A 24,093-nucleotide genomic window follows, 5' to 3' on the forward strand; every position below is an offset into this window, starting at 1 on the left:
CAGAAATTGAAATGAACTTATGCAGAAATATTCAAAATAGACCTTGAAGGAGGAACCAAAAGTGTCCAGTGAAGTGTATACATTAAGAAGTTTTAAGAACGTGTTTTGTATTTAAAAGGCAACAATTCCTTGGAACCCTAGAAAAGGGGCAGGTCTTACCCAGTGGGACTTTGCTTCTACACTGGCATTTTCTGTTTAATGAAATTTCTGAAATATAATGGTGTAACCACTTTAATATTTACATCTATACACAGTTAAATAAAATTTTATGTCTTACATTTTTTAAAAAGAAGTGGACTAGGAACATAGTGTAGCCCGTGCTGCATTAATTGTCAGAAAAACAATATGTATATTCAGTTGAGACAAGGAAAGCCAGAAAGTTTTGGCTGTAATTAGCAGTTTTTAGGGAGGAGGACTCTACTTTTGGAAACAACTTGTTTGCAGTAGTTGAAATTTGATTACTCAAAATCACATTATCATATTGTTGCTACAGTCTGTTTTCAAAAACGTAGCTTTAGTACAGTGAAACAGATTTCAAAGTTACCAGGAAAGAAGAACATTTAACTATAAGCATGTGAGTCAAGCTATCTCTCCCTGCGTAGAGTGATGTCAACAGCCACAGGTTCTTCTGAGCTGGACAGAATGCTTCAGCACGAAAGCTTCACAGCTGTTTTAGTCCTTCCTTTTCCTGAGCTTATATATGCTGTGACAATATGGGCGGTTTGGATCAAAGCTGAATTGCATTTGATTGCCCTGAAGCAGAGAACAGAAGAACTCGCATCTTGAAATTAGACACAGTTGGATTTTCAGTGAAGGTGTTTCAGTGAAGACTTAAATTCTTGAATCTGACCCTAAGTGCTGTGGTCTCATTTTTGTGTCTGCACTGAGTTTGTTACCTGGTGCCAAATGATCCTCTCTTCATCAGGATAAAGTCACTACATTATCAGGTTTGCATTCTGTAGCATTTACCTTTTTGCATTTATTACAAGAAGATTTACATTTTGTAAATGTGTTGGGGACTGCTTGAATTACGAAAGTGAGCTCTGAGTTTTGATATCTTAATGGAAAAAAAGGAAGTAAATGACAAATGAATTCTTGAAATTTCCCACCTGAAATCTCAGAGAGAGTGGGGGGAAAAGTTCTCAGAGAAGGCACTCTCTGAAGAGGGCAAATGGGGGACAGATGTGTGACTTCAGATACCTGCAAATTCCTGACTGAGTGCTCTAGTTTTTATATGATAGAAGGTACAAGGAGTAGGTTGCCACCATTAATGCTATTTTACATATAGCATTTACTAAAGTGAAAATGTTGTAGCCAGCCTAAACTGTTTACTAAGTGGATAGTTATTTTTTTGGTTGTCTCAGTCTGCAGCTGTTAGCACACACACTTATTTTCCAGTGTTAGAGAGACATGAATGGAGCCACTGACAGTGACTGAAGGCACTTCTGCTGAAGTAGCCAAAATTAAACATTTTATTTGTGAAAGAGGATAGAAGAACCTTTGATGTCTCAAACTCTTCTGCTGTTCCCTAAAGCTTTTCACACCAGGTACTCATCTCAACTGGAGAAAACAGCACTTGGGAGTCAGAGAGGAAAAGTGTTCAGTGAAGAAATTCAGTGATGAGAGAAGAGTTTCATTGGTGTTGGAAGGCAAACACAGAAAAGTAAACACAGCCCAGTGGATTACAACAGGTTAGTAAATACAAATGCTGTAACATTTCCATAGAGCTCTTTCTGTAGAAGCAACTGTTATATGCAATGTAGGGTGTTGTTTTATTATTTTCATCACATTTTTCTAAGTTATATGCCTTTCTTCATTTTTAGTGTGCTTTACTCACAAAAGTTGTTTGAAGTTACTGAATAATACTGGTAGACATTAAAGTTTCAGAAAAATGTGGAAAAGAGGTGTTACAATTTAGGTAAATCAGTCATTATCAAGGTGTTTTGGGATTTGCTGTTTCGGCTTCTCATGTGCTAAGTCTCCTGTAATGTGTTACAGTTGTGAAACATATTCCGACCTCTCACAACAGTGCTGAGAACCGAGACACCTCTGCCCCCACTGAACTTTACAGGAGGGAGAGAAAGGCCCATTATTAGCTTTTGTGAAGTGCAATGAGGTACTGATGAAATGATCTATACCACTCTGAATTGCCTTTGTTCATTACACACGGAGTAGTCCCTGAGCAGAGGAGAGGGAACATAAATGAAGTATTTATTTAATATCAAGGTGCTAAAATCTAGGCAGCACATTGTAAGTAAAAAAAAAAAAAAAGGCATTTGGGAATTGACATGCTAACATTTGTTCCTTTCAGCTTGTCTTTTTTAACTTTCTGTTGTTTCTTTTTATCCATGCAAAATTGTCAAAATGTAAACACCTCTCTATTGACAAGATACACTAATGTCAGTAGTAGTAAAAGAAGTGTTGACATGAAGGCTAAACTAAAATGGAGAAGGATTTCTGAACTACTCTAAATTATTTTTTTTCTGACTATTCATAGCTATGGGCTGACAGATAAATTCTACTCATTTGCAGACAGCAACTTCTTAGTTCTTCTGCAGAGAAGTTGAGAGGAGAGGGTCGTATTTTGCTATCTGCTTTCCCTGTATTTGAAGTATTTAATTGTATGTCTCTTGTTTGAGACTTCCATAAAATGGAGAAAACCAGAATTGTTCCCCAAAGAAAAGGATTGTGCAGTTTTCTAGCATTGCCCTACTTGCCAAATTTCTTGTGACTATCGCTGTATAAGATGATATACAAAGATGAATGAAGGAGGTGAGGGTAAAAGATTTATAACCCAAATAATACCAGCACACTTACTTCCACCTATACCAGACTCTGTCATGCATTAATAACATCTCCTTGTAAAAAATAGATCCAGACTTCCATTCTGACACAGTTAACTTGCAGGACTGGTAAGTTGACTGGGGGGTCAGTCAAGCTAATGTACATATATGCGTACTGGTTTTATATATGATAAGAAATACAGTGCTTATTTTTGCTTTTTCTGAAAGATGAAAAGAAATCTTTTTTATTTATTTCTATTTTCTCTTAGCAACAAAATCTTAATTTGATTTTCTCAGTATGGTTAGCTCATATGTGAGACTTTAGGCACTCCTGTACTTTCACTATGTCTTTTTATTCTAGTGAAAAAAGTACTTATTTTAGCAAGGCCACTTACAATACTTGATCATATGTGAATTGACAGAACAACCTACATCCTATTCCAATTCCTTTTATTCTGTAGATTTTTGCCTATGCAACTTGCAGTAATTCCTATGAAGCTGTCACAATCTGTTCTATCAAAATTACTTACAGATCGTGTTGTTCAGGGATCGTTGAGATGATAGATTGCTATGGTCTCTCCTGTTAATGTGTGCTTAGGGAGTCCTTCATTTACACAATAGACTTATTCAATTTTTGGTGAAATGTGATTATTACTCTTGCACGGAAGACATGCTCAATCTAAATATGGCTTGCTTATTAAAGAAATTGTATAAAAATAGGATGTCCCTCCACAAAGCTCTGCTTTTAACCTTACAAACTAATTGCCTTTACCTTGCCATTTGAAGGACTGACAATTTTGCATAGCACTGGACTGTTAGTGAGGGCTGGCAAGAAGTCCAGCTGCAACAGAGGCAGATTGAAGCATAACTGATGGCTCAGGGTGACTCGAAATCATGAAAAGCTCACTGGGAAGTGTAATCCTCTTTTCACCAGCTCAGATGTGCTCATTATATTCCTGGCTAGGTGGCAGAAGTGTGGTTAGAATGGTCCATTACTGGTTGTGGAGCTGTGTATGAGAAGATTTTAATATTTGAAGGTATCAGGCAACTCGGACAACTGTAGTCTAAATCTAACCGGTTTTATCCGTAACATTTTTATTCAGCCCTTTTTAATGAGAATGGTGATGACTTTTAAAACTTTTTCTTACTCAAGTGCTCCTTTGATGTTGTTATCTTGGTTAGAATCCCATTTCTTGGTAAGTCATCTGTACTGTAACTGAGTAGTGGTGGTCTGAAGATCTAAAACTGAGGCAGGAAAATAGAGGAAAAATTCTAAGTATAATCCTGCCAGTGTTTGTTTCTGTCACATTTCCTCTATTAGGACTGTCATGGCAGTAGGCTATACCTGCTTAAGTAGTAGCTTATAAGGTTGACCCTCTGTTTGCGTCAGGAGCCTCCTAGATTATGAGCATATGGGAGAATATGAACTGAGGAATGCAGGAAGATCCTGGGAGCTGCTTTTTTCATAAACTCAGCAACTGGTGTCTGCACTGTTGACTGCACCTTGTGCAGTATCTGTTATTTAGGCTTTTGTATTCTCACTTTTAGCTTCAACTGGGCATGTGAAACCACATACCTTATAGAAAGAAACTAAATAAATGGATTGTGTCATTCAGTTTCAGGGGATTTATCCACCCTATCTTGTAATTTTTACTTACATGAATAATCTTTGTTTACACGTTCTTAATTTGAATGGGATTACTTGCATTAGTGATAATGTGAGTAGCAAGTACAGGATTAGTTCCTGTATTTGTCAGTGGTGTCAAAAGCAACAGAATATACAATAATTTGGTTACATTTTCAATTATAATCTGAAATTAAAGAGCTTTATTTTGGAGCTGTTGCTCTGAATAGCAAGTATTGATACTTGTAATTGAATTCTGAGATAGAACTTTCCATACATTTGTAATGCAGAAAGCTCTCTCATTATATGAAATTCACTTGGCAGATGAATGGTCACCACTTAGTAACAACATTAAATCCTGCCTTTCAAGAGTCAAAAGGACTGGAATCTGCTTCTAAGGTAAAATATTTAATCTATTTCATATCTCAAAATTCTATAGTCTGAAATTACTAGGTTGAGAAACATTTTGATAAATATTTGAGTACATGCTGTGATTAATTTGTATTAGAATTGTACTTTGAACTAGTGTAATTCATGTTGGTAGGACACCTGATGAGGTGATCCTGAAAAATGCTCCAGGAAAACCTACAATGAAAATTTAGCTGCTTTGAGCAATTTTCAGGACTCAGAGGTAAAATTTGATATAGTGTAAATAAGGGTGGCAGAATGAAAATAAATTATGCTGTGGCTAGCCTGTTTTCCACAGCTACAGGTTTGGGGGATTAATTATTTTTTTTTCTATTTTTTGCTTTGTAGAGCTTAATTTAAAAAAATTTATTTATATTTAGTTCATGCGTAGCTTTTGCCCTTCTTGTAATTAAACAGAAAATGTTGGGAAATCAGTAATTTTAGCAAATATTCTTTTTTCAATGCCCAAGACTTTTATGGCTGGATAAGTGCTATCAACTTTTATATAAAGCTTTCTTCCACCTCGAAGGGATGTCTCCTCAGTAAAGAAAAAGTAGGGAAAGAAAATCTGAAAAATGGAAAAATTAGATATATCTCCTTAGCCCAAACTAAAATCAAGCTATTAGCATTAATAACTGAAAATATGTTTACAATACAGCCTTGCAGTATTTTGAAGACCAGATGTATATCATACCAGGCATTGTGGCTGTAAGTCACTTTATATGCAGGGACATACGGTGACCCTGACTCCAATCATAGATTATTTGACAAAGAAGCAGCAGTAGACAGTGAGTGTAGTCCTGTTGTTTGCACACACTAAGTGATACTGCACGTATTACCTCTCTGAAATATGGGATGCAAAAAGTTTTTTGCTTTAAATACCCTGGCCTTTTCTGGAATCTTAATTCTCTTCTCCATAGCCAGCTTCCTTACAGGTCTGAGAAGGTGACTCAGGACTCTGCTAACACCTTAATCTTCACTGGAAGTGTTCAGGACCACAGCAGCAGTTGGCTGCCAGTAAATTATGATATAAAATCCTTCCATTATTTTTTCCCTTGAAATTACAGAAAAGATAATCACAGTCTGGCCTTTAATAATGACTTACACATTCTGATTTAGGATAGGTATTTCTAATGTTTGGTTTTGTATTTTGTAAACTGCTGGACTTACTTTAAAAGCAAATATGACAAATAATGAAAGCCTGTTGTCTTCAATTGTACTACAAATTGTAGATATGTGAGAATTGGCTTGATGTCTGAAATGAAAAATGGGTACACAAATTTCCAGGTTTAGAGAAACTGCCTTTATAGATACATGAAGAAGAAGTTAAAAAAGGACATATTCTTTAGATTACCAAAGAATAACAGCAGATTTTAGTCTTGCTGCAAAGAACACAAGTTTAAGTTATAGATGAATGTGTTATAAGACTAAAAGCTCAGCTGTTGTTCTTAGTTATATCAGATAGTCTATAAGAATACATTACTTTTTCAGACAAAGCTTCCTTGTCTTATAGCTGTAGACACCTGGCTACTACTTAAGACACAGAAACACTGTCAAAGAAAAAAGAAATTATATATGAAAAATTAGATAAATAATATGACATTCTAGTAAAAGTAGGAGTTTCTGCTGGATGAGCAATAAGTAGTGTGGTAGAGTTAGATAATTGTCTTAGCATCATTAGTAGCTTGAGTTAGAAGAGAGAATTTAGGAAATTGAAGTTGATATGTCCAAATACTGAAACAAAAAACAAGATTTGCATATTTTTGTTCATAGACTCATTTATTGTTCAAGTTGTGTGTTCATCTGCAAAAGATGAGAGAACACCACCATAGGTTGCATTGATAAAAGCAAGGGCAAAACTCAGGGACAAAACTCAGGGGAAAATAACTAATCTTTCCTAATTTGTTCTGAATTTGGACATGCAGACCTCAAATACTCTAATTTCTGTGAAAATGGTCCCTCAGCTATTAAAAGTCATAATAATGCAAGACCATGGAACCAGAAAATGCTTTTAAAAGATTATTTTTCTAAATAAGTGATTCTAAACTCAGATTATACTCACTAGACCCTGTATTTTCTGAGTTGGCAGGAAGTTAGCCACAAAACTCACATTTAAGTCAATGGGAGTTACTGAAATCAGTGGGAGTTGTGTACTTTGATCTCATGTAAACTCAGTGAATTTCAATGAAAATAGCAGTCAAAATAGTGGTGGTAAATATAAAGTATCAGAGTAGATAATATATGAGTAAATGAGCCAAATATTTAGCAAAATGAAAAACATGATGGAAAAGAGAAGAAGGGTGGAAAAGAGATGATTGAAAACATTGAGTTATGCAGGACTAAAGGAGGATTTGCAGGGCTTCAGTAAACACAATTTCTTGAGAAGCTGAGGGAAAACGGAAAGAAAGCCATCAGGTATAATTGCTGTGAGGAACAACTTGGGTTTACTTTCAGTGCTGTACAAATGCATCCCAACAAGTACAACATACAAAAATAAAATCAAGAGTTAGGAGAAGGAGTTTGTATTATCATACAGACATATCATGTGTAATGGAGAAGAGACAGAACAAAGGAAGAACTGTGCGAGAAAAACAGAAAACATGGGAAAAAGTGGACACTGTACTATGGCAGAGGAAGAAAGCAGACAGTTGATAGGATATGACTGGCTGAGAAACATGGGAAGCATGTAGTCCCTCTGCTGAAGAAGGGTGATGCTGATGAAAGTAGTTGGTGCAGGGAGAAGTTAACTCTTCACAGCATGGATTTTTTTTATTATGCAGATATGTTCAGCAAAATAACTCACTAGTCCCATAAAAAGTATTACAGTAAAACATAGGACTTTCCCTGACATAAATGTTTAGATTTGAGTTCTCTCTAATTCACTAAGATTTCAAACCTGTTAGAAAGTTTCAGAAGAAATAGAGGGCCATTACCTACATTCCTTTTAGTTTTACAAGATGCAGGTGCTTATGACCCTTATAAAATGTCCACCAAAGAAAAATGGAGAAAACCTCTCTCCTCAAAAGCTACTACTTAGAAATGGTCTTCCAGAGAAACAAGCCAATAAATAAAGAGTTGTTGATAAAAATATCTTGGAAACATTAAAAAAAAACAAGATTTTGCAATGGATATGAAGAATGATAAATGTCACCAAACAAAGTTCACTGACTGTTCATATCCATGCAACTGTTGAATAGAAGCATGTTATTTTATGCCTATGGTGAGATTGGGCCACAATTTCAGACTCCAGAGGAAAACCAAAGTTAATTAAAAACAAATTAGAAGACTGTACTTTACTCTGTAGAGCAACACAATAGATTGTATTGCCAAATGAAGGCATTTTAAAGCTTTTTAGATCTAGGAAAAAAATCATCTTTCAAAGAAATTCAGAAACAAGTCAATGTAGCTGTTATACCAGGGATTAAATTTAGATGCCCTATGAAAAGTTCCAATTTTTATGGATGCTCTATTATCAGAACCAGTGAAGAGACATAAAAAATCAAGACATGAAGTTCTAACAAACAGTAAATGGACAGTATGCAAACCAGTTGAATTATGAATTGCTTATAGGTAACATACATGTTTACTGTGACATTTTATTTAAAAATTTAACTGCTAAATTAAAGTGGCTTTATGCCTTAAAGAGCATATTTATGAGCAGTATTTTACAGTTGGTCATAATTGGTGATTTAATACACAGGCTATCGTTGCAGCTATGTAGCAACTCAGATGAACAATCTGATGTCATTGAGAGATTGCATAAGCTTTCTAAACTAATGAAGTTGCACGTGAAAGTAAAAGATAATGCTCTGAATACAAAGCAAAAGAAGCTACAAAAAACCCCAGAACAGCAGGAGAACACAGGTAAAGGTTTTGAATAGATGCCAAGTACTAGAAGGTACAACAGAGATAAATAAAATACACAGTAAAGATGCAATATAATAAAACACTGTAATTTGGGCTGTCAGCATGAGTGTAGTGAGTTCAGAATAGAAGTGAGTTAGCTTTTATGGGATATTTAACCACAAACTGCCAGAAACTGCGACTGCTGCTGGTAATACATATTCAAATACAGCAAATGTGTCATTGGGAAAAATTATATAAAATCACACTATGAACTTTTTGGTTGTATCTCTTGAATTTGTCCACAAGACATCTGCAATTTGCCTTTTGCAGAGTAGACAGCTGAAGAAGTGGTAGCTTCAGTGCCATTTCCCACAGTATCATGGGAATAATTATAACTACATTTACATAAGGTGTCCCTGCCCATGGCAAGGGCTTGGAATTAGATGATCCATAAGGCCCCTTCCAACCCAGGCCATTCCATGATTCTGTGGTAGTAAGAAGACTTATTTTGGACATGAACAAACTGAGACAGATTCAACAGTTAAGAATTCACGACAGTTCACAACAGTTAAGAATTTCTAGGAATACCTCCTATCACATATTTTTCCAAGTGTTGTTAACTGAAAGGTACAAACAGTCAGCGGAAAAAGAATTTTTCTTCTCTCAGTCCATCAGGACCTCCGAAATTATTTGAGTATGTGGAGAAACTATGACAGATGTCTGTCCTGTGCTTTAGGACAGCTGTTTTCCTGTATTCTGCCAGAATGGTTTCCTTAGAGCTTTGTACCACTGTGTACTGGGTTTGTCTGGCCAGGTTTTGGTAGCGGGAGGGCTACAGGGATGGCTTCTGTGAGAAGCTGCCAGAAGCTTCCCCCATGTCTGGCCAGCTCCAGGATGGACCTGCCACTGCCAAAGGCCAAGCCCATCAGGAATGACAGTAACACCTCTATGATAACGTATTTAAGAAGGCAAAAAGAAAGAAAAGTTATTGTGCAGATGAAAATTGCAGCCAGAGAAGAGCAGAGTGAGAACATGTGAACAACTCTGTGGACACCAAGGTCAGTGGAGGAGGGACTCCTCTCCCTGAGCAGTGACAGGAACAACCTGTGATGAACTGACCGTAACCCCCATTCCTTGTCTCCCTGCACCACTGGGAGGGAGGAGGTAGAACTTGAGAAAAAGGGAGGGGTGAGGGGAAGGTGTTCTTAAGACTTATTTTACTTCTCATTCTCCTGCTCTGATTTTGTTAGTAATAAATTTAAATAATATCCCCACTTTGAGTCTGTTTTGTCCGTGACAGTAATTGGTAAGTGATCTCTCCTGGTCCTTATCTCAACTCATGTTATATGATAACTCTTTGTTATATTTTCTCTCCTCTGTCCAGTTGCAGAGGGGAGTGCTGGAGCAGGTTGATGCGTACCTGGTGTCCAGCCAGGGTCAACTCACTACACACTGGCTTTTTAACCCATTGTTATGGCTTAAGAGCTACAGAGGATAATATCTAAAGAAGCATCCATTCCTGGCCAATACTGCTTGCAAGGCTGCAGTATTGTCTTACAATTCTGCTTCAGAGTGCTTTCTCATATTTAATGATTGCTATTTCAGTGTCCTGTGCTTTGGAAATGGTTAAATGCAAGTTAGAGGGTTTTGCCATCCTCCCCCAAGTACTTCATACCTTCTTAAAAAGTATTTTTGGTTGGTTGTCTGGTCTGATTTCCAGTAGCACAAGATATGGGTCTTTCACATTGCTGTTCCAGCCACCATTCTTAACTGTCTTTCAGAACCACTTTCAAATAGAACAAAGATAAAGTTTATTCTAATAATTAATTATAGAAATATAGCATTTTCATATCTATTTTTATACATATATAAAGTTAAATCTTCTTTTGTGATAATTTTGTTTCTATTCATTCTGAAGCTACCTAGATTTTTCCATTGTTTTTGTTTTTCTATATTTGATTTTTCATAGCTTTATTAAACTAGTTAGTTGCCATCATGCAGTTCTTAATAATCTCTTCCTCAATGCCATTACTATTCACACAAAATGGTGATCTTGCATATGAAGAGGTAATAAAGGTAACTGTAAACCAGGATTCTATGTACATTTCTTAATGCAATTCCTAGTTTATTTCCAAGCCAAAACCAACAACAAAAGCAACTAATTAGCAGATTATTCTGCTATTTTAACAGAATAACTTCTGGAAAAAATGCAGGGTTTAGATAAAATTTTTTAGAATAAAATTACCATTCTTTATTTATTGTTCAATAAATTTTCTGCAAATTTGTAGATATTTAGTAATCTACTGGAAAAGTTGGCCACCAGTTCTAGCTTTTATCCCAAGTTTTCTGTTGTTCTGACGATATTTGATGAGGAAATTACCTGCTACAAGGAGATGTTTAAAAATCACAGACAGTAAGTAGTGAAAATCTCCCTTCTTTTATTAATTTTAATCATTCTTTTTAAAATTATTAATTTACCTAAACTATATTATTTATTAAATTCATTAATCTAATATAGCTTAATAATTAGTATCATTCGTTATCAGGTTTTTTTGCCTAGAGAGAAATATTTTATTTCTATTGCAGTTTGACATAAGTTTTAAGTACTTATTTAGGCATCTTCCATTATTTTATACATCCTTTACAATTTTATATGCAGTTTCAGAAATACAGTAATTTTCTTTGCCTGTTTTCTGGGTATTACCTACTGATTTCTCTCTTACTGTTAGACACGTGCTATATTTTCATAGGAGCTTAGTTCCAAGGATTTCTTTGTTTTCTTCTGTGCTGTGTTTTTAGTACACATACTTGTGTACCTATTGTACAATAACAAAAAGAACAAAATTTTTTTTCTGTCGATTTTCACACCTTGGTGATAGAAATTAAAAATTTTTCTCCTTGAAAGAAACATTAAGATGCTTAGAACAGTGTCTTCATTTTCAAGCCTGCAATTACTAAGGTATAAGAGATGAAATTTAGTATGTTCTCTGTTTCTAAAGTAATAACTCTGTTTCTAAAATAATTAGAAAGTAAGGAAACATATTTCCACACATACTGAAATTAGTTAAATGACTTAGGAGAAAGCTGAACAGAAGTCAAAATAAACCTGCAGAGGATTTTTGCTGATCTTCTCAAAATGCTTCCATGGCTTTTGGAACACTGCTCATTTTCATGTATTGTCAGGTTTGGCACTTCTGGCTTTGAAACAAAACCAAAATTAGAATTATTGAAAAACCATGAGACAAGCAGTTTTTCAAAGTATTTCTAGCTTGATTACAAGCAGATTTCATTGGAATTTAATGATTTAGTTCATCCTGAGATTTACTGTATCATTCAGAGTATTTATATTTTTCCAATCCTTCTGTCAAAAATGCAGGCTTTGGAAGGAAAATATTTTTAAATTCTCTCTTTACAGATCAAGTTTGTAATGATATCTATTGCCTGTGTGGAAATGAGACATTCAGGATTATGAAAGATCTCTTCTCCCTGCACTAGGATTTGAAGAAGGAGATACTATAAAAAGGAACTTGACAGTATAGCAATAGTAGCAGGAAACTGGCAGATTTTTAAAAAGCAGATGCTCTTGTGAACCGAAACACAAGTTCTGGAGGCTGCTGAAACGTTCATGAGAAATTTAAAAATACTTGAAATCTGAACACTTTCTCATCTTATTTCATTGAAATTCAAATTATGTTAAACTTCCAGTTTAAAATGAGCATGCAGATGCTTAGAATTCTTTTTTTTTCTTCACAACCAAATTACCTTCTGATGAAATTCAGTGAAAGCAAACCACTTAAACTTCAGACAAAAATTTAACAGGCCATATCCAGTTCTTTAGAATTCCAGTGGAAAATAATTACAGCAGAGATTGCATAGATGTACAAGAAAGCTGATGTAGCCAGTGACATTTTGGTTCTATTTCCTGTCTCTAAAAGCTCAGATCTGCACATCCTTATATAAGCAGTTAAAGGTATACTTTGACATGCATGACAAATATGGAAACGTGCTCATAAAGTTCTCAGAGGATGCTTTTTCATTTTTATAATCTGTTCTAAGTATCCTCCTGATTGATTTTTTTTTCTCCTGATTTCTCTAATTTCTGTAGGGACTATGTGGAAGAGGAGGAAAATTTCTGCACAAAGTGTGAAGAAATTTGTCTTCTTTAAGAAAAATATAAAGAAAGAGCAATTGGTTGTCTTGGCAGTTACAGCAGAAATTAGATTTCACAATGCTCTTAAAATAAGGGTCCAAATCTGCATGGTGACAAACCACATGAGATCTGATAAATCTCTCCTCTTCATGAGATTCATGACTATAAAACAGTCTTCATTTGTGTTTGCAGCCCACTGTTTTAGTGTCATCCATGTTTATTGCTGAAGTTTTGCCAAAAGAACACCCTGCAGTTCTCCAGGCTTAAGAAGTGTTGCCTGTCAGAAAAGCCAGTGGAACTCCTTAACAATAACTGGACTTGCCTTCAGCCAGCATAAGCCTCGTTCTTCCTAAACAGATGGATGTTTCACAGAGAGGCAAATGAAAGCATCTCTATGAAGCACCTGAGACTCCTCTGTCACCCAGTGTAACTTGTCCCAGGAAGCCCTTGGGTATTTGCCTAGAGACAGAGATTGTGAATCTGAAGCTGATACCTCTTTAGTCACTGAGAGTGGATTTGGGATTTTATGTGCTGCTTATACAGTGGTAAAACTGGGACTATCACCATAAATATTTCTGTTTGTTTAAGTTAAAGAATGGATGTGATACACTTTATGAAAACACACCAGTGACTGCAGGCAGTTTAAAATGGTCTTATGAGTTACAAGAGGCTTCTCAGGCATGGAACACATTTTCAACACATCAATTCTCTGTAAGTATTGCTGTAAAACATTGTACAATGGGGCTTAAAACACTTCAGGCACTTTCTGAAGTTATAGCCACATTGTGCACTTAGAAATGACATTGAGATGAAATCTCTTTTGTCTCTGTAGAGTTTTCCAGATAGGGGAAACAAACTGTGTTTTGCAAAAATATGAATATTGGAATAAATGTATTAATATAATGAAGAAATGGACCTCTGCTAGACATGGGATCTACACCTTCTCTGTGCCTCAGACCTCGGTGTAATAATTCTCTGGAATTTGGATGGTATGAGGTAATTTTAGTCAGAAGGTTACACAGTAGTAAATTTCACTGCATGACATTAAGAATTTCTTTTAATTGTTTTAGTAATTATTTTGTTTTATGGTAAAATTCTCTTTCATTCTAGAGAGAAGCATAAGATGTGTATCTGTTTTCATGAATTTTTACTTCAGCGTGCAAAAAAGTGTAACAGGATTGTGTGTTTGTATTATACATGTTCCCTGAGAAGCATTAGAGGTTTAAAATAAGAGAAATGACATTTAAATTTCATATTTCATATTTATATTGTACATGGGATCTAAATGAAAAGACTAGAACTGCAGGACACAGATGGCAAAGACTTGTAGCTCTTGCTTTCAAGAGGCTGCTATAAATTCTGCTTCAGTAAATTCTGTAGTCATGATGAGGTAACTTGAGATAGCTTTTTACTTGGTGTCTGATTGCCCTTTTCTGAATAACAAAATCTTTTGTGATTCTGTAGCTTTCTGCTATTTCTCCAAGGGATGTAATATCTTGAAATTTTACAACATCCTTCTAACACCCAGCAGTTTCACTGCTTTCATATTGCAAGAGACACACTAGGTAAATAAAGAAGATTCTTACTGACAGATGCATGTGAATATAAAAGCATACTAGGAAATCGACATAACCATAATAAACTACACTAAACTAAACCCAAACTGTTTTCAACTATTTTTTGCAATTATCTTGTCTGTGGGATGATTGTTAGTCTGTTTGTAGTTAATCATACATTGTAGTCTTATTGAGTGTATGTTTACTTTTCTTTGAATACAAAAGGGTGAGCTCTAATGCATTAATTTATTAAATGCATGGACAGAACCAGGTCCTCCCATCAGGAAATTTATGGAATCAAGCATAAGTGGTTTAAAAGACTAGTAAAGGATGATGGAAGTTCTCTTACTAGGCTATGTAGAATGCTTTTCAGGGACTGGAATAAAATCCATTGTTGATTTTAGTCCAGTTCTCAGAGATATATTTTGACAAAACTACTATCATTACTGGGGTAAGTACTGATTAGAAGAATCGGCCTCCCTTGTAGAAACAAAGAAAAAAGTAACCTAATGGGACTTCTTCCTGCTGATGGAAATGGCATCTCAGGAACTGGGCAGACACATATTGGACTTCTCTGTAAATGTTAGAATGAACCTTTTCAATCAAAGTTGTGATGTTAGATTGATTTTAGTTAAAATAGTTCTAGTTTGCATATGGACAGCTAGTAAGATAGACTTTCCAAGGCTCTAAACATATTGTTATATAATAAGAACAAGCTGATATCATCCAGTTTTGAAACAGGGTAATGTCCTCACTGAGAATTTTACCAGTTTGGCTGCACTGTCTGTGAACTAAAACCCGAGTATTTCACAAAGAAGTTATGACAGAAAGACAAAGGAGGAGCTGCAGTAAGAGAAACTTGTCCTGCTTTTGTCTAGTCATCCATCTCATGGAGAGCCAGAAATGTTCAGTGTTATAGTCTATCCTGGCACTTTTTGTATACGTTGAAAGCTCTACTAATGTACAAATAGGATGCAGACTCTGCTATATATAATAAGAAGAAGGTTGAATCCATTGAGAACTTGGCAGATATTTTTAAAACTAGGAGTCTGAGCATATTTGATTTTCATTCTTTTCTCCCAAATGAAAAGACCAATGGTTTATTGCAGCATAACAGGTAAACTTGAGTTTGGTACAGAACAGACTGAACAAAGAAGGAAGAAATCTGTTTAAAAATATTTCTCATAACCTTAGAAAGAATAAGAGTTTTTCTTACTCTCCTTATACTGCAAATTTAACTGTAATTACAAAGCTGTGCCAGAGGCTGTGAAAGACCATGCTGCATGGAGAGTTTTGACAAACAACTGATGCTGCTTCTAACTTGGCAGAGTGCAGATCTCTGTGAGTGTAATGAACAGGCAAGGAGACCTTGCTTAAAATGTGGATGAGAGAATCAGAATATTCAAGCATAATGTGAAATTGGATGTTGTGTAGATTGAGTCAAACACTTTTTTTATCAAGAAAAAAATGGCAGAAATCTTTTCATCTATCCTTTGATTAAAAAAAAAGAGTGAAATGTTCAAACTATGGAGTATGATTCAAGAAACAGTAGAAAAGATTTACCAGATAATCAACATGACAGTAGATCCAGTGAATATTTTGTTCTGGGAGTAGCTATTGTCACTAAGTAGGTGTCAATACTTAGAAAAGCCAGGATTAAGTAAAAGCTAAAACTGTTTTCAAATATTTGCACTTGCTGATGTAAATCTAACTCCAAAGGGAAATAGTTTTCAGTAACTAGTTCCAGGTGTACTTGTAAAAGTTACAATGGAAAGGTAATTATGTTGTAAATAGTGGGAATGCACTTCATCAAAGTGAGAGTTTCTTTATTCCTGGACTCAGTTAGCTGAAATAAGGAATACACACTGGAAAGCGCAATTCTAAACCCCTGTTACTCTAAATTACTCTTTCCAGGACAATCAGTATTTGCTCCAGGCAGATCCTCTTTCTGATGAATGGAAACTCTACACTGAATACATACACTACATGATTGTAGATGGACTGTTCAAAGCTATCAAGTGTTCTCTTCAGTATCTGACTGAAAACATTGAGACAACATTTAAATCCACTACTTTATTTGAAGTGCAGCTTTTTCTTAATAGCAGTGAAATGACTTTTAAACGTTCTTTGTACTTAATGTCAATGGCAATTTCTGTGATACTATGGAGAGTCTAATCAAAACCAGCTATGATACTGCATCATCTGTAGACAGATTTGTCAAATACCTTGGAAAAGACTCTTTTCAGTTATTCTTACTTTTGCTACTTTTCCTTTTTAAAAATTTTTTTGTTAATGTCACAATTGACCTTTCCTCTAGGCATTTGAATGTAGTTGTTTTCCCAGTCCAGTCACCCTTATCCAGTGGCTTATGTGAAGAAGGCTAGTATCTGAAGAGAGGCTGTGAGGCTTTTTCCCATCTGTTTTCTGTGAGCTGTCATATTCTGCTCTCCTTAACCTCTGCCTCTCTTGTTTTATGAATGCATCCAGTCATTTTCATCAGCCACCAGCATATATTCTTTGAATGATATTAGCTAACTTTTTAACTCTTCTGGTTCACTTGCCTAATTGAGAGTGCCTTTCTAATACACACTGAAATCTGCAGCTGGATGATGGACTGTCTGCAAAGCTGGTTCATGAACTTGCCTTCTGCTTTTGCTTGTGTACTGTGCCCAGGCGGTCTTTGGCTTTACAGTGCCTGTATTACTGAGCATTTGGTGTCAAATGACTTCTGTATGTTCCAGGTTGGGCATTTCTCAAGAACTGTGGGTTTCTTTGTGATTGTTGGTTGAATATTTGCTTTCTTGGTGCCTCATTTCTCATTAGGACAGCTAATACTGTTTCTGCTCCCAGATCTGCAAGTACTACTGAGCTTATTTATCCACAATTTCCTTCTCTATAAACTGTGAGGTTATGTCCACAGATGGCAGAAAAAAGTGGTTTGTGAATTGCAGTGGAACACTTTTACTAGAAATTTAATGTTAATGCAAGTTTTTGTGCAAGAGTATTCTTGCTGGACTAGCAGGACGTGCAAAATGCTTTGTGCAATTTCTTCCTTTTGCAGGTCTTTTTTAATATCAGATGGAAACAAATATCAATAAATAAATATATCAAAATCACCGCTTATCCAGGGGAAAATAGATTAACTGTAAATTGGTTACACTGTATAATAGTGAAAAATAAACAAAGGATAAGGTTGGACTCAATATTACAATTTTTGGAACCCTGTGAAAAATGACACTGATGGTCATAAGGACCTGAATCCCAATCCATCTCACTAGCTAGTGCTGGAAGTTAAATCAACGTGTTGGAGGATGTGAGTAATAACAAGTGCAATGTTTTGTGTCTGACTGATGACAATAGGTACTTTGAATTTTTGATGTTAGTGTGATGCATGAAACAGAAATTATAATTCTGGAGAAACATGTATCCAAGCAGTCATTCCTATTAACTTGTTTCAGGGAGCAGACAGGAAACTTGATGTTAACTGACAAGTTAAAATTGCCATTGCCATCAGTACAGTATCGTGGGTCTTGGCATGTGACTTAGCTCTAAGGATGTCTTTTCTTTCTTGAATTTACTCTTTGCCTCCACTGCTTTTTCACTTTTGGATGTTCATTTAGCATGACTTAGATCAGATGGATACCCTGGAAGAAATAAGTCAAGTAGCTCTGAGGAACAAAGAGTGGTACTTAATGGATTGATGATGAAATTAGATGTATAAAGCAGTTTCTACTCTGTGGACAATTTCTTAGTAAAGAGGAGGTGGAATTTTATGAAAATTATGAGGTTCATGAGATTTAGTTCATTCTAAAGAACAGGTATTTCCATTTTTACCTATTATACCACCTTGTTCCTATTAATAAAATATACTATGTCTATTAGTGAAATATAAATAATTACATTACTTTGTTGATTTGTTTAAAATTTAGTGTTCATCATGTTTCATTTTGTTTGTTTGTTTTTTTTTTAGGCCCAATATTCTAAAGAACTTCAAATATTCTCAAGAACCTTCAAATCAGAAGAATTTTTAATAGTTATTTCAAATCAAGTTGGCCATATAATTAAATATAATTTAAATTTAATTGGTGAATTTAATTTAAAAATTAACCTGAAAATTTAAGGAAAACAGCTCAGCTTTAGGCAAGCTTCTCTAGTTTCTCTATCCTATATATTTTTTATGTATACACTCATAAACACAAAAATGTATATATATGTAATCCTTTTCTGTATATGTGTATATATATTTGTATTTGTATTTATATTAAGAAGGATGGACTGAAGGATCTCTTTAAGTCCCTTCCATCCCTTTTAGCTATGAGGCGATAGAGAGATTTTGCAGACTTTTGTCTCCCTGCTGCCTTAGGTGTTTCCTTGGGACAATAGACATAATGTCTTTGGCCTTACATTTCTTCTGGATAAACATCAAATTCTCAAAAATGTTGCTGTTTTTAAGGTGTTCATAATATCTTAGAAATAGTTATTTCTTCTTTGATTGTTGTGGACTGTATTTTTTACTCATTACTGTATTAAGGATTTTTAACAATTCTGTCATCTTTGGTATAAATTTATATCTACAATGCATTTTAAAATGGCACTTTCACCATGCTGAAAAACTTCATCAGGACTATTTAGAGCATGAGAGCTGGTATCTAGATTGAAAATTGCCTGTTTGCTATTCTAAAGATCCATTCTTTGAGAGAAGAGCTCTTTGAAATTAGTGGCAACCCTGGTTTCTTCTAAAAGATGGATGTGGATCACAGTGCTGTACTCATCCCCTCAAATGCCCATCTAAAGTATTCAGACAGCAAGCCCCTGCCCCCACCCCCAATTCTGCAGCACTGAGAACCTGAATAGAGTTATTACTTGAACCACGTGTGGCAGATGCAGAAAAGAAAGAGATGGTCAAGTGTAAATGAGACCATTATATTTCTCAAGAATATCTTGTCATATATTTCTCTCTTGTTTAAAAAGAGGGGGGAAAAAAAGAACCCACCAACCAAGCCTTAACACCATGCTTCTATGTTTTATTTGATTGAATTTACTTGTTCATTAATATTTTTATGTTTGGTTTGCTTTAAGTTTTCATGTGCTCTGTGCTACATTACATTACATATTATTAGTGCTACTGAATGGAGAGGCTCATTCATGAAATCAGAGACAGGTTTGACTAAGAAAGTGTGAGGAGAGTACACAGCTCTGGGTGAAATAATGTAACATCCATAGAATCAGAAAGGTTGGAAAAGACCTCCAAGATCGTAAATTCCAACCTTTAATTGAATACCATCATGCCCACTAAACCTTATGGTGAAGTGCCATGTCTACTTGGTTTTTGAACGTTTGAAGGGATGGTGACTCCACCACTTCTCTGGGGAACCTGTTTCAATGCTTAGCCATTCCTTCAGTGATCCAGTGTCTATGCAGGACCACGAATTCATAGAATACATTTTTGAAGTCTTAAAACTGACCTCTTGAGAACTTGTGGATAGCAGCTGTCAGAACTGGGGGTGAGGATTCAATGCAGAACCGGAAGTAAGGATTCAACATAACAGTTATAAAACTTTGGCACATACTTAAATAGAAACAAGTATAAAAATAACCCTGGATGAAATTGTATATTTTTTATTTTACAGCTCTTTACATTAGACACTTTTTTAACTGGATATATTTTTAAATATAGAATGATATCTGCTGTATGTTCCCAATTCTAAGGTAAATACTATATTGACTTAATCGGGTCCAAAATAGGGACATTGTATATTTTTCTTAGTGTTCTCAAGTTTCATTCGACGGACTTAATGAAAAGTGTTTATCAATGCTGTACCACCATTGTCCTCCTAGGAATCAATTAAAATGTTTAGANCAAAGTTATTTGTCTGTGGGAGGTAGTGTTTTCACCGAAGTAGTCATACACTAAAGGCAGTTTTGATGTTAAGTTTTAACTGTGGATTGCCTTTATTAGTGGAACATAGATTTCAAAACCAGACAAGACCTTTAGTTTATGTGGTCTGCCGTCCACAGAATAGGATTTCCATGTTGCACAAATATGTCTTAGAAGGACCACCAAAAAATTTTTACTTTTATTTTTTGTGTTTGTGCTTGTTAATCCTGAAATGCAGCCATTAATGTAACATATGCTCCTATCCAACCCTTGCTGCTAAGATCAGAGCTGAGGGATACAGAGGGATCACATGGCTCAAATAGCTGAAGATTCTTGGTCAGGAGTTCAAGGTGAGATGTGTGATATAGTGGACTTAAGCCAATGTATGATTTACAGCAGAACCTTAGTCTTGGTGGTCTCTCACATTCCAGATGGATGCATGAAACATGAGGAAATCCACTGCTGCATTTTAATATATACAAATTTTATGTAAAAGCTGTTGAAAGGTTGGTTCTGTCTACTGTCCTGCTGAGACAAAAATAATTTTTGAAACATGAACATTTCTGGTTAAATGAAAATTCCTTTTTCAGATGATCTTAGCTAAGAAACTCTCAGGGAACATTTGATTTTAGTTTTCATAAATAAGACCTGGCAAACAACTACTGAAAATGGCTCAGTTCACCTCTGTTCACAAAATTAAAAGGTTTTTCTGTGCATAACCTGAAGCTGGTTAAATCCTGATCCTGTAAATATCTACAGGGTATTCTTAATCTTGCAGGATCAAGGCATTCCTTTTTTTTGCAGTAAATCAGGTAATTAGCAGCTTAATCACTTTGCACGTGTACAAACTCTCAGGGTCCTGTGTGCACTAATAGGGCTTTAATGGCCAGCTCCACCCCACACCCGGAGGACTCCACTTAAGCTTAGCCCTGAGCTTTTGGTTTCTCTCAGAGGCACGTGGTAGGTGTGCATGTCTTACAGCCTTCCTCCGGCCTTGCCACCTGGCTGGACTTGGACCTAGATCTGGACCTGTGCTCCAGGTATGCTCTTCTGGATAGACCCCCATGGCTGTCTGTACGCTCTACCTTGTCCTTACCTCTGTCCCTCCTAACTCTCCTGGCTGTACCTCTTGGAATGCAGCATCTGGTTTATTGCTGGCTGTGTTTGGGGCTATTGATGCACCCAGTTACAATCAATCAGCTCTGCTACCGTGCTTAAAGCCCTCTAGGATTGAGCCCTTGGTGGATGAGGGTATTGTCTGTGCTGGGGTAACTTTCTCTTCCTAGTTTACCTTCCCTTGGGAAGCAGCCAGCTTTTGCTGCTCTCTGAAGAGTATGTGCCTGTTTGCACACAGAGGTGCAGAAGTGGTCTCGGATGGTACATGCAAATTGAAGGTAATCCTCTTGAAAATTTGAGCCATGTTCTTTAATGTAACTTTAATTAGGAAAGTGTTGACAGACCAAAAGTTGAAGCAGTAAAAATAGCACTGGTATAATATTTGACTGGTTTAGCATGTAAAACACTGGTTCTTTATGAATCAGAGCTTTGCTTTCAAACCTGGTTTTTCCAAATGATTAAAGGTGTTTCAGAAGATATTTTTTTCCCTATCAAGATTTGGAGGAAATGTAAAGACTTACACGGCATATGAAAATGGGGACTCTTTCAAAATAATGTCTTTACTATTCAATTCTAAACTGTCATGCCTCTTAATGCAGGTGAAAAATAATCTTCACCATGGAAATATCCTTTTTTAAAGTACAATTTATAGACAGGTATTTTATTGTGTTCTTAGTTATGCATTGTCAAAGGATTGCTTTGTGTTTATTAAACTTCTAGTCACTTGCTTCGAATAGTGTTTGGAAACCTTTCCGAGCAATATGACTTTCAAGGAGGTAATGAGGTTCAGCTGTGTCACAGAATTGTGGAATTAAGTAGAATGAGACTCAGAGTAAACACAAATGTTTGCAAAAGCCCTGTGTAAGTTTTTCAGAACAACAACTGGAAAAATCTCCATTTATCTTTGTGTAGTTGCCTTTAAACTATGGTGTCTAATTATGCGTTTTGTGAGCAAGTCCACGTCCACATTCAATTACACTTGAGGCAGACCTTTTTGTCAGCAACAGGTATAGCTTCTAGAGTAGAGGAGCCTTTGAGATGTCTAAAAGCAATATGAGGAATATATCCCTTTTTTGGACCAAATTGGGTTCGAGCACACCCTTGTTAAGAGCTAGGCAGGTTAAGCAAAAGGGCTTAATATATTTGGGACTTGCTAGTACTTTAGGTTGTCACTATATGTGCATTTTTACCCCCTTCTTACGGGTGGATCAAAATAATGGATTTGTCAAACTATTTTATCACTGGGGTGTTTTTTGTATTTTGAGGATTATTTCCAAATTTAATAAACATGTTCTAACTAGAAAATGCAGGATGTTGTAAACATACTTTAATCTTTTCCATAAATTGCATTTTGAGAATTACCTTGAGTAAGGAATCCATGTTTGTCACTGCATCAGGATGTAGGGAAGGAATGGCACATACTCAACTAATATTTTTCAAAAAAAAAGAGAAAAACAGGGAAAGGAGGGGAGAACGAAAGTATGTGTTTGTGTGGACTGGTTTTTGGCTCTGCAAACTAACAAACAATATCTACTTTTAATGTGGTTAGCAATTACCTGAAACGTGGAAGAATCTTCACTGTAAAGCAGAGAAGTAGTACCTCTACAGTCCAGAGAAGTGCTGGTTATCAGAAGGAAGCATGTTCTTTTGGAGGTGAGATCAGTTCTGTGCTCTGAACCAAATGATTTTTCATTTTTTGTTCTGATAACAAGCTGGTAGCAAGCTTCACTGAACTGAGAAATTGTAAACTCTTAGAAAAGGCTGTCTAAAGATAACAATTCAGTGTTTCTCAGTAATGTATTCTGAATGAATCTGATAACTTAAAGCCCACCTCACCAAAATGGGAGTGATTCTTGTTGTCCCCTTTATCTTCAATTACGTCTAATCTGTTTCTAATTCAAACAAGATGATGCTGTTGTCAGATCAAATGTAGATTTTAAATGTTTTATGCTTCTCCACTGGGAATATTTTAAGTGTGTGCAGGCTGTCTTTCAGGGCGGCACTGACCGAGGCTAGCAAAGTTTTAGATAAATGTAAAGGAACTAAAAGTTATTAAAAATGAAATGATTCATAGTTCATGAGATGGAACACATTAAATGAGTGGCAGCAAAGGAAAAGTTAGGGAACAGTCTCCTTGGATTACCTGCTTAACGCATAAGGCACCCTAATTCAATAAACAAATTATATCTTTCAGGTTAAGCAGCATGGGTTTAGAAACAGATTAAAAAAAACCCAAACAAATGAAAACCCTCACCCTTTTGTTCGACACTCAAGTTCCTTTCCAAGATATGGATAAGAATAACCATGATTTTATGAACTGTTAGGACATTTCTTTCACTGTCAATAGCTTAGAGTACTAATCAGAGTTTACAGTCAAAATAAAAATTTCAGCATTATTTATCAATGTATATTCTGAAGTATTCCACAATGTGACAATGAAAAACATAACAAAAAAAGCTTTCCCAATTAGAAATAAATTTTAGAGAAAGTTTAGTTTGCCTAAGTACATTGCATTTTGAATGTCCATTCTCATGATCTCTACCTTGAGGAATGAGTATTCACAAGTCTCAACTAAAAGTCAGCAACTGGTAGATTATTTAAATGAGCATTTGTTTCTCTGCCATGATCAAGAACTAAATGAAGAATCCAACTGTATTATTTGAAAATTCAGTTGATGAAACACTGAAATGATTGTAAAGTATATTCTGATTGCAGGCTGATTATGAACTTTG

General features: G+C 35.6%; 1 long non-coding RNA gene across 2 annotated transcripts; it reads left to right on the forward strand.

The window, feature by feature from the left end:
• Nucleotides 1-719: 719 nt before the first annotated feature.
• On the forward strand, nucleotides 720-14,402 carry LOC108507318. 2 transcript variants are annotated; one of them, XR_001878078.1, is made up of 6 exons: nucleotides 720-947; nucleotides 1,535-1,691; nucleotides 4,732-4,806; nucleotides 10,950-11,074; nucleotides 13,004-13,522; nucleotides 13,644-14,402. It is a non-coding gene; the product is annotated as an uncharacterized LOC108507318 (long non-coding RNA). The 2 variants fall into 2 exon arrangements; XR_001878081.1 differs by lacking the exon at nucleotides 10,950-11,074.
• The last annotated feature ends 9,691 nt before the right edge of the window (nucleotides 14,403-24,093 follow it).

The sequence above is a fragment of the Lepidothrix coronata genome, unplaced genomic scaffold (assembly GCF_001604755.1).
Source record: "Lepidothrix coronata isolate B3197 unplaced genomic scaffold, Lepidothrix_coronata-1.0 Scaffold7, whole genome shotgun sequence".
NCBI lineage: Eukaryota > Metazoa > Chordata > Aves > Passeriformes > Pipridae > Lepidothrix > Lepidothrix coronata.